Consider the following 9,800-nt stretch of genomic DNA (forward strand, 5'->3'; position numbering starts at 1 on the left):
TTAAAGATTCATAATATGAAATTAAAAACAAATACCATATTGTCAGTGCAGGATTGGCAAAGAAGAGACATAAGTGTTCATATACACTGACAGTTTAAAACAGAACACCACATTTTTACATAGTGAACAGTTAGTTACAGAAAGAGTTAGTTACAGAAAGAGTTAGTTACAGAAAGAGTTAGTTACAGAAAGAGTTAGTTACAGAAAGAGTTAGTTACAGAAAGAGTTAGTTAGTTACAGAAAGAGTTAGTTAGTTACAGAAAGAGTTAGTTAGTTACAGAAAGAGTTAGTTAGTTACAGAAAGAGTTAGTTAGTTACAGAAAGAGTTAGTTAGTTACAGAAAGAGTTAGTTAGTTAGTTACAGAAAGAGTTAGTTAGTTAGTTACAGAAAGAGTTAGTTAGTTAGTTACAGAAAGAGTTAGTTAGTTAGTTACAGAAAGAGTTAGTTAGTTAGTTACAGAAAGAGTTAGTTAGTTAGTTACAGAAAGAGTTAGTTAGTTAGTTACAGAAAGAGTTAGTTAGTTAGTTACAGAAAGAGTTAGTTAGTTAGTTACAGAAAGAGTTAGTTACAGAAAGAGTTAGTTACAGAAAGAGTTAGTTACAGAAAGAGTTAGTTACAGAAAGAGTTAGTTAGTTACAGAAAGAGTTAGTTAGTTACAGAAAGAGTTAGTTAGTTACAGAAAGAGTTAGTTAGTTACAGAAAGAGTTAGTTAGTTACAGAAAGAGTTAGTTAGTTACAGAAAGAGTTAGTTAGTTACAGAAAGAGTTAGTTAGTTACAGAAAGAGTTAGTTAGTTACAGAAAGAGTTAGTTAGTTACAGAAAGAGTTAGTTAGTTACAGAAAGAGTTAGTTAGTTACAGAAAGAGTTAGTTAGTTACAGAAAGAGTTAGTTAGTTACAGAAAGAGTTAGTTAGTTACAGAAAGAGTTAGTTAGTTACAGAAAGAGTTAGTTAGTTACAGAAAGAGTTAGTTAGTTACAGAAAGAGTTAGTTAGTTGGTTACAGAAAGAGTTAGTTAGTTGGTTACAGAAAGAGTTAGTTAGTTGGTTACAGAAAGAGTTAGTTAGTTGGTTACAGAAAGAGTTAGTTAGTTGGTTACAGAAAGAGTTAGTTAGTTGGTTACAGAAAGAGTTAGTTAGTTGGTTACAGAAAGAGTTAGTTAGTTGGTTACAGAAAGAGTTAGTTAGTTGGTTACAGAAAGAGTTAGTTAGTTGGTTACAGAAAGAGTTAGTTAGTTGGTTACAGAAAGAGTTAGTTAGTTGGTTACAGAAAGAGTTAGTTAGTTGGTTACAGAAAGAGTTAGTTAGTTGGTTACAGAAAGAGTTAGTTAGTTGGTTACAGAAAGAGTTAGTTAGTTGGTTACAGAAAGAGTTAGTTAGTTGGTTACAGAAAGAGTTAGTTAGTTGGTTACAGAAAGAGTTAGTTAGTTGGTTACAGAAAGAGTTAGTTAGTTGGTTACAGAAAGAGTTAGTTAGTTGGTTACAGAAAGAGTTAGTTAGTTGGTTACAGAAAGAGTTAGTTAGTTGGTTACAGAAAGAGTTAGTTAGTTGGTTACAGAAAGAGTTAGTTAGTTGGTTACAGAAAGAGTTAGTTAGTTGGTTACAGAAAGAGTTAGTTAGTTGGTTACAGAAACAGTTAGTTAGTTGGTTACAGAAAGAGTTAGTTAGTTGGTTACAGAAAGAGTTAGTTAGTTGGTTACAGAAAGAGTTAGTTAGTTGGTTACAGAAAGAGTTAGTTAGTTGGTTACAGAAAGAGTTAGTTAGTTGGTTACAGAAAGAGTTAGTTAGTTGGTTACAGAAAGAGTTAGTTAGTTGGTTACAGAAAGAGTTAGTTAGTTGGTTACAGAAAGAGTTAGTTAGTTGGTTACAGAAAGAGTTAGTTAGTTGGTTACAGAAAGAGTTAGTTAGTTGGTTACAGAAAGAGTTAGTTAGTTGGTTACAGAAAGAGTTAGTTAGTTGGTTACAGAAAGAGTTAGTTAGTTGGTTACAGAAAGAGTTAGTTAGTTGGTTACAGAAAGAGTTAGTTAGTTGGTTACAGAAAGAGTTAGTTAGTTGGTTACAGAAAGAGTTAGTTAGTTGGTTACAGAAAGAGTTAGTTAGTTGGTTACAGAAAGAGTTAGTTAGTTGGTTACAGAAAGAGTTAGTTAGTTGGTTACAGAAAGAGTTAGTTGGTTGGTTACAGAAAGAGTTAGTTGGTTGGTTACAGAAAGAGTTAGTTGGTTGGTTACAGAAAGAGTTAGTTGGTTGGTTACAGAAAGAGTTAGTTGGTTGGTTACAGAAAGAGTTAGTTGGTTGGTTACAGAAAGAGTTAGTTGGTTGGTTACAGAAAGAGTTAGTTGGTTGGTTACAGAAAGAGTTAGTTAGTTGGTTGGTTACAGAAAGAGTTAGTTAGTTGGTTGGTTACAGAAAGAGTTAGTTAGTTGGTTGGTTACAGAAAGAGTTAGTTAGTTGGTTGGTTACAGAAAGAGTTAGTTGGTTGGTTACAGAAAGAGTTAGTTGGTTGGTTACAGAAAGAGTTAGTTGGTTGGTTACAGAAAGAGTTAGTTGGTTGGTTACAGAAAGAGTTAGTTGGTTGGTTACAGAAAGAGTTAGTTGGTTGGTTACAGAAAGAGTTAGTTGGTTGGTTACAGAAAGAGTTAGTTGGTTGGTTACAGAAAGAGTTAGTTGGTTGGTTACAGAAAGAGTTAGTTGGTTGGTTACAGAAAGAGTTAGTTGGTTGGTTACAGAAAGAGTTAGTTGGTTGGTTACAGAAAGAGTTAGTTGGTTGGTTACAGAAAGAGTTAGTTGGTTGGTTACAGAAAGAGTTAGTTGGTTGGTTACAGAAAGAGTTAGTTGGTTGGTTACAGAAAGAGTTAGTTGGTTGGTTACAGAAAGAGTTAGTTGGTTGGTTACAGAAAGAGTTAGTTGGTTGGTTACAGAAAGAGTTAGTTGGTTGGTTACAGAAAGAGTTAGTTGGTTGGTTACAGAAAGAGTTAGTTGGTTGGTTACAGAAAGAGTTAGTTGGTTGGTTACAGAAAGAGTTAGTTGGTTGGTTACAGAAAGAGTTAGTTGGTTGGTTACAGAAAGAGTTAGTTGGTTGGTTACAGAAAGAGTTAGTTGGTTGGTTACAGAAAGAGTTGGTTGGTTACAGAAAGAGTTGGTTGGTTACAGAAAGAGTTGGTTGGTTACAGAAAGAGTTGGTTGGTTACAGAAAGAGTTGGTTGGTTACAGAAAGAGTTGGTTGGTTACAGAAAGAGTTGGTTGGTTACAGAAAGAGTTGGTTGGTTACAGAAAGAGTTGGTTGGTTACAGAAAGAGTTGGTTGGTTACAGAAAGAGTTGGTTGGTTACAGAAAGAGTTGGTTGGTTACAGAAAGAGTTGGTTGGTTACAGAAAGAGTTGGTTGGTTACAGAAAGAGTTGGTTGGTTACAGAAAGAGTTGGTTGGTTACAGAAAGAGTTGGTTGGTTACAGAAAGAGTTGGTTGGTTACAGAAAGAGTTGGTTGGTTACAGAAAGAGTTGGTTGGTTACAGAAAGAGTTGGTTGGTTACAGAAAGAGTTGGTTGGTTACAGAAAGAGTTGGTTGGTTACAGAAAGAGTTGGTTGGTTACAGAAAGAGTTGGTTGGTTACAGAAAGAGTTGGTTGGTTACAGAAAGAGTTGGTTGGTTACAGAAAGAGTTGGTTGGTTACAGAAAGAGTTGGTTGGTTACAGAAAGAGTTGGTTGGTTACAGAAAGAGTTGGTTGGTTACAGAAAGAGTTGGTTGGTTACAGAAAGAGTTGGTTGGTTACAGAAAGAGTTGGTTGGTTACAGAAAGAGTTGGTTGGTTACAGAAAGAGTTGGTTGGTTACAGAAAGAGTTGGTTGGTTACAGAAAGAGTTGGTTGGTTACAGAAAGAGTTGGTTGGTTACAGAAAGAGTTGGTTGGTTACAGAAAGAGTTGGTTGGTTACAGAAAGAGTTGGTTGGTTACAGAAAGAGTTGGTTGGTTACAGAAAGAGTTGGTTGGTTACAGAAAGAGTTGGTTGGTTACAGAAAGAGTTGGTTGGTTACAGAAAGAGTTGGTTGGTTACAGAAAGAGTTGGTTGGTTACAGAAAGAGTTGGTTGGTTACAGAAAGAGTTGGTTGGTTACAGAAAGAGTTGGTTGGTTACAGAAAGAGTTGGTTGGTTACAGAAAGAGTTGGTTGGTTACAGAAAGAGTTGGTTGGTTACAGAAAGAGTTGGTTGGTTACAGAAAGAGTTGGTTGGTTACAGAAAGAGTTGGTTGGTTACAGAAAGAGTTGGTTGGTTACAGAAAGAGTTGGTTGGTTACAGAAAGAGTTGGTTGGTTACAGAAAGAGTTGGTTGGTTACAGAAAGAGTTGGTTGGTTACAGAAAGAGTTGGTTGGTTACAGAAAGAGTTGGTTGGTTACAGAAAGAGTTGGTTGGTTACAGAAAGAGTTGGTTGGTTACAGAAAGAGTTGGTTGGTTGGTTGGTTGGTTACAGAAAGAGTTGGTTGGTTGGTTGGTTGGTTACAGAAAGAGTTGGTTGGTTGGTTGGTTGGTTACAGAAAGAGTTGGTTGGTTGGTTGGTTGGTTACAGAAAGAGTTGGTTGGTTGGTTGGTTGGTTACAGAAAGAGTTGGTTGGTTGGTTGGTTGGTTACAGAAAGAGTTGGTTGGTTGGTTGGTTGGTTACAGAAAGAGTTGGTTGGTTGGTTGGTTGGTTACAGAAAGAGTTGGTTGGTTGGTTGGTTGGTTACAGAAAGAGTTGGTTGGTTGGTTGGTTGGTTACAGAAAGAGTTGGTTGGTTGGTTGGTTGGTTACAGAAAGAGTTGGTTGGTTGGTTGGTTGGTTACAGAAAGAGTTGGTTGGTTGGTTGGTTGGTTACAGAAAGAGTTGGTTGGTTGGTTGGTTGGTTACAGATAGAGTTAGTTTACAGTTCTAAACACTGCTCATTAGGTTTCTTGTCAAGTTCTGTTAGATGGAGTGAGAAATTGGACCAATGTAAATGAGAACTGTTTTACTTACTCTGCACTACATGTTAAAATACAGTGAGAGGGTTATTTTATAAATAGAATAGTAGGCTGACATTAACACACCAGTGGGTTCTTAAGAACATGTCCAACTGTTTGTGTGTTCTATGTTTAGTGGTAAATTTGTGGGAGCATAGCTGCATTTTTCTCTTGGTTTTTGATATAAACTTACATTTTGTCTTTCAGCTATTTACCTGTCTCATTCTGTTTTGTGAAAAAGATTGTCGTGTGTGATGACCCACAGCTGCACAAATGTTTAAGGGGAGACAGAAGGCAAATATGCTCAAGAAATGCCTTGTTGGATTTTTGTGTATTTTATGAAGGAAGCAGCTGCAGAAGCACTCAAGGAAAGTGATTACAGTGAAAGTGGTGATATTTGTGCACTTTTTGATGGCAGCTGGCAGAAATGTGGACCCACTTCACTAAATAGTGTGGTGACAGTGTCATTTTATTCCAGCAAGGAAATTAATGTAGTAATTCTAAGCAAGTACTGTATAACTTGTGGAAGTGGAAAATAGGGTGAAGGCGCCTGTCGGAAGAATTCTATTGGTCCAAGTGATGGATGGAGGTAGCAGTTCTAATGGTTTTTTATCGATCAGTAGCAAGTAGAGGTGTTAGTATCCAACACAATATTAAGGGGTTGGTGACAGCAAGGCTATGACTAAATATGCGCAGAACCACCATACGGTCCTTGTCAAAAATTACAAATCTGAATGCACTGTGCATGTGTAGAAGAGAATCGGGTCCAGTTTGATAAGATTAGTAGAAGGAAAGCAATACCAGAAGACGGTAAAAAGTCAGGTGGAAAAGGTCACTCTCCGATTGAGGACAGAATTATTATGGCTTGTCCATAAGTAGTAGTGCTGGGAATTCAGAAAACGTGAAGAAATGTCTACGGTCCATCCCTGTCCATGAGCTTCCGTCAAATGGGAAGTGTCAGCATTTTTTGTACTTGAATGAGATTTTGTGCAAGTATAGGAAGAGTGTAACACACAACCACAAACATTCTTTACCTGCTGCAGTAATGAATGAAATTAAACCTAAATTTAGAGAGCTTTGTAAAGATACTTAGTTGAAGAAATATCTTAATGGGGAAAATAAAATTTAAATGAATGTGTAAATTCTGTCATTGGGAACTGGTTACTGAAAATTGTTCAGATTATAACACTCAAATTTGGTGTTTATGATGCAATCTTATGCTTCAATGATGGTTTTCCTGAATGTTTTGGAAGCATTGGGCATAAAATCTAGTAGAAATACTCCAAAATCCCCGGTGAAAATAGACTTCGCAAAGCAGAAATTGCTAATTTAAAATGCTGAAAAGAGACGAGACAGAAAAGGATACCAAGAGAAGGTAAGTCGGTGTGATTCGGATCAGTATGGTACAGGAAAATATTAATTGTAAGTAATTCTCATAATTCACTACACTAAAATTGCAATATTAAACTTCAAATTGATTTTTCTCAAAGTTATATATTACAATTTTCAGGTACCATTACTTTCTGTTCTAAATGGCTGAGAAATAAAAAAAAATAGTACTCAGGATGGTAATAGTTATTACGAGTGAATTGAGAAACACTGAGCCAACAGTTTTATGATGATTGGGGTAAAAAAAGTGACATTTTGCTAGTGAAAGATTAAAAAAAAAATTGTTTGAAATCTGTAAGAGGTATTTCGTTCATTTTACTTGTAAATACAGGCATACACAGAGTTGAGAAAACATGGGATAGCGATATGGACATAAAAATGGCAGTAGTTTTATGTACACAATGTAGAAGAGGGCAGTGCATTGGTTGAGCTCTCATTTGTTCTCTGGTGATAGACGTGAAAAGTTTTATGGCATATTATGGGTTGCACAGCATTAATTAACAGAGTTCGACCCTGGGATGGTAGTTAGCTAGATGTGTGGGACATTCTATTTCGGAAGTTGTTAGGGAATTCAATATTCTAATATCCACAGAGTCAAGATTGTGCTGAGAATATCATGTTTCGGGCATTACCTCTCACCATGGACAAGGCAATGGCCGATAGTCTTCATTTAACAGAGAACAGCGGCATTTGCGTAGAGTTGTCAGTGCTAACAGACAAGTGACACTGCGTGAAATGACAGTGGAAATCCATGTGGGACATACAACAAATGTCAGTTAGCCATTGCAGAGAAAATTGTCGTTAATGGGCTACGGCAGCAGACAACTGGTGTGAGGGCCTTTGCTCACAGCACATCACATCACCTGCATTGCCTCTCGTGGGGCTGTGACCATATTGGCTGGACCCTAGGGTGGGAAACATTGGGGTGGAGAGATGATGAGTCCAGATTTCAGTTGGTTAGAGCTGATGGTATGGCCTAAGGGTGGGGCAGACTCCACAAAGCCATGGACCCAAGTTATCAACAAGGTACTTCGCAAGCTGGTGCTGGCTCAGTAATAGTGTGGGGTGTGTTCACACAGAATGGATTGGGTCCCCTGGTCCAACTAAAGAGTCATTAACTGGAAATGGTGAGGTTCGACATCGTGAAGACCTTATGCAGCCATTCAGACTTCATGTTGCCAAACTGATGGAATTTTTGTGGATGACAATGCACCATGTCACCTGGCTTCAATTGATTTTAAGAGCTTCCTTGAAAATTAGAGTAACATTTGAGATATATATCTGCAGTGGGCTTCCGATGATGTGTTGAGTCAGTGTCCTGTAAAGTTGCTGCACTAAGCCAGGCAAAAGGAAGTTAAACACAATATTTGGAGGTGTTCTGTGACTTTTGTAATGTACATTCATTCAACATTTCGCTTTCCTAAAACTTAGAGTTCTTAAGAAAAGTATACATATTCAGAGAGTGAAATAGCATTGACAGAGTAAGGATAAGTTGTCGGCTATCTCTCCTTAATGTAGTTGGGAAGATTTTGTTATGAGTCACTGTTCGAATTGGCCAATCTACACCCATGCATCTGTGTAATACTTCATAGGCACATGAAACGGTTCAGTTGTGTGTAAAGTAGGTGGTACACTTCAGTTTATTGGAAGAGCTTAGAAATAACTTGTGCGACTGGTTCTAGAAGGTTGCTTAAGAGTGTGGGGACAAATAGGACTAGCAGGGGATAGTTCACGTGAAAAGAGAATGGCAGCTCGAATGGTCACAGGTTTGTTTAATGTGTGGGAGAGTGTCGCAGAGATGGTGGAAGAACTGAACTGGCAGACCCATGAAGATAGATGTAAACTATCCTGAGAAAGTCTATTAATAAAGTTACCAGAACCGGCTTTAAATGATTACTCTTGGAACAGTCTACAACCCCCTACGTATTGCTTACAAAGGGATCGTGAGGGTAAGATGAGAGTGATTACTGCATGCACAGAGGCATTCAGAGAATCATCGTTCCTGCACTCCATGCGTGAATGGAACAGGAAGAAACTTCAGTAACTGGTACAATGGGGTGTACACTCCGCCATGCACCTTATTGTGGTTAGTAGAGTGTAGTTGTAAATACAGATATTATTAACCTTCGAGCAGGTGCGCTCGTGCATAAAGTGTGCCAATCGAAAATAAATTGATTTTGTGCGGTTTCATTGTTTCACAACAGCAAACCCATGCATTAAATACTGGTTCAGGTAACACAGCGATAAACGGTGATGTCATACGTCCAAGTGAGCAGCAGTAATATAAAACACAAACTGAGACAGAAGAGAAAAATATACAGTCCATACAAAAAAGACACTGCTTACGAACTAGCAACATCGAGGCTGTTGCGTATGAGATAATTACCAATCGAATAAGAAGCTGGATGGGATCTGATGCAACTGCACTGCACAATATTTCGAGTGGGTCATTACTGTCTCAACACGTCCTTGACAACAGTGTGTTACAGTGAAAATTTATTTCATCGTTGTTTAAGAAAACAGTGGTTAAGCTCATATTATGTAAGTTTCTTTTCCCGTTTAATTATACAAAGAGTAGATTGATTTTGATCATACATGACTTGATACCATAAAGAAAGCTATCCTATACATGAGTGCAAAGTGCACTGCACACCTGCTTGTGTTATGAAAAACTTGGGGTTACATGGAAGATAAGTTAAATCTTTTTATGAGACAAAATTAGTGGGCATTGCTTACCTTCAGGGAATGAAACGTCAGTATTGCTGATACAGCCACAAGTACGTACACGATCTTGGTTTTCGGAACTAATAGATCCTCTTTGAGGGAGGAGGGGGGGGGGGGGGGGGTGGCAAGTGGGAATATTAAAAAGGGCAGGTTATTTGAGTCCTAGCAGGAGCGGGCTCCACCTGCAGTGATACTTTTATGGTAGTAATACTTTCTAATGTAAAAGTTTGAAAAGAAATGGTTGAAAATATGGTTTTAATATACACACTTCACCAAATAAAACTTTTTGCTAGTGCAAAATTTCTCTTTCTTCAGTACAGTTTCATAATCCAATGTTGTTAGTGGTTTCTAAGCTGTCCCTCAGGAACTAAACATGAATCAGCAAATTGTAGAAAGTTTGCATAATGAGAGGATGCCACAAATTGTCTTTCTTTTTCTGTGACAAGCTTACCTATTCCAAAATAATGTTGCTCTCCTGTTGCAGTATCGCACCCCCAAAACATACGTGCCCTTAGCGCTAGGATTTCACCCGGAACAAGTCCCGCCCATTCACCCCCCTCCACGCCTATCCATAGTGTAAGGCCCTTCCCTAAACGGCCGCCAGTTCCGCAAACTGGAAGCTACAACAAAGTTGTTATCGTCGCAGTCCAACGCGTGTTATACTGTGATGAAATTCAGTAACGATAAGAAATTTAAGCTTTTCTAGATAGTGATGTTATAT

This window comes from Schistocerca americana, chromosome 7, assembly GCF_021461395.2.
Source record: "Schistocerca americana isolate TAMUIC-IGC-003095 chromosome 7, iqSchAmer2.1, whole genome shotgun sequence".
NCBI classification, from domain to species: Eukaryota; Metazoa; Arthropoda; class Insecta; order Orthoptera; family Acrididae; genus Schistocerca; species Schistocerca americana.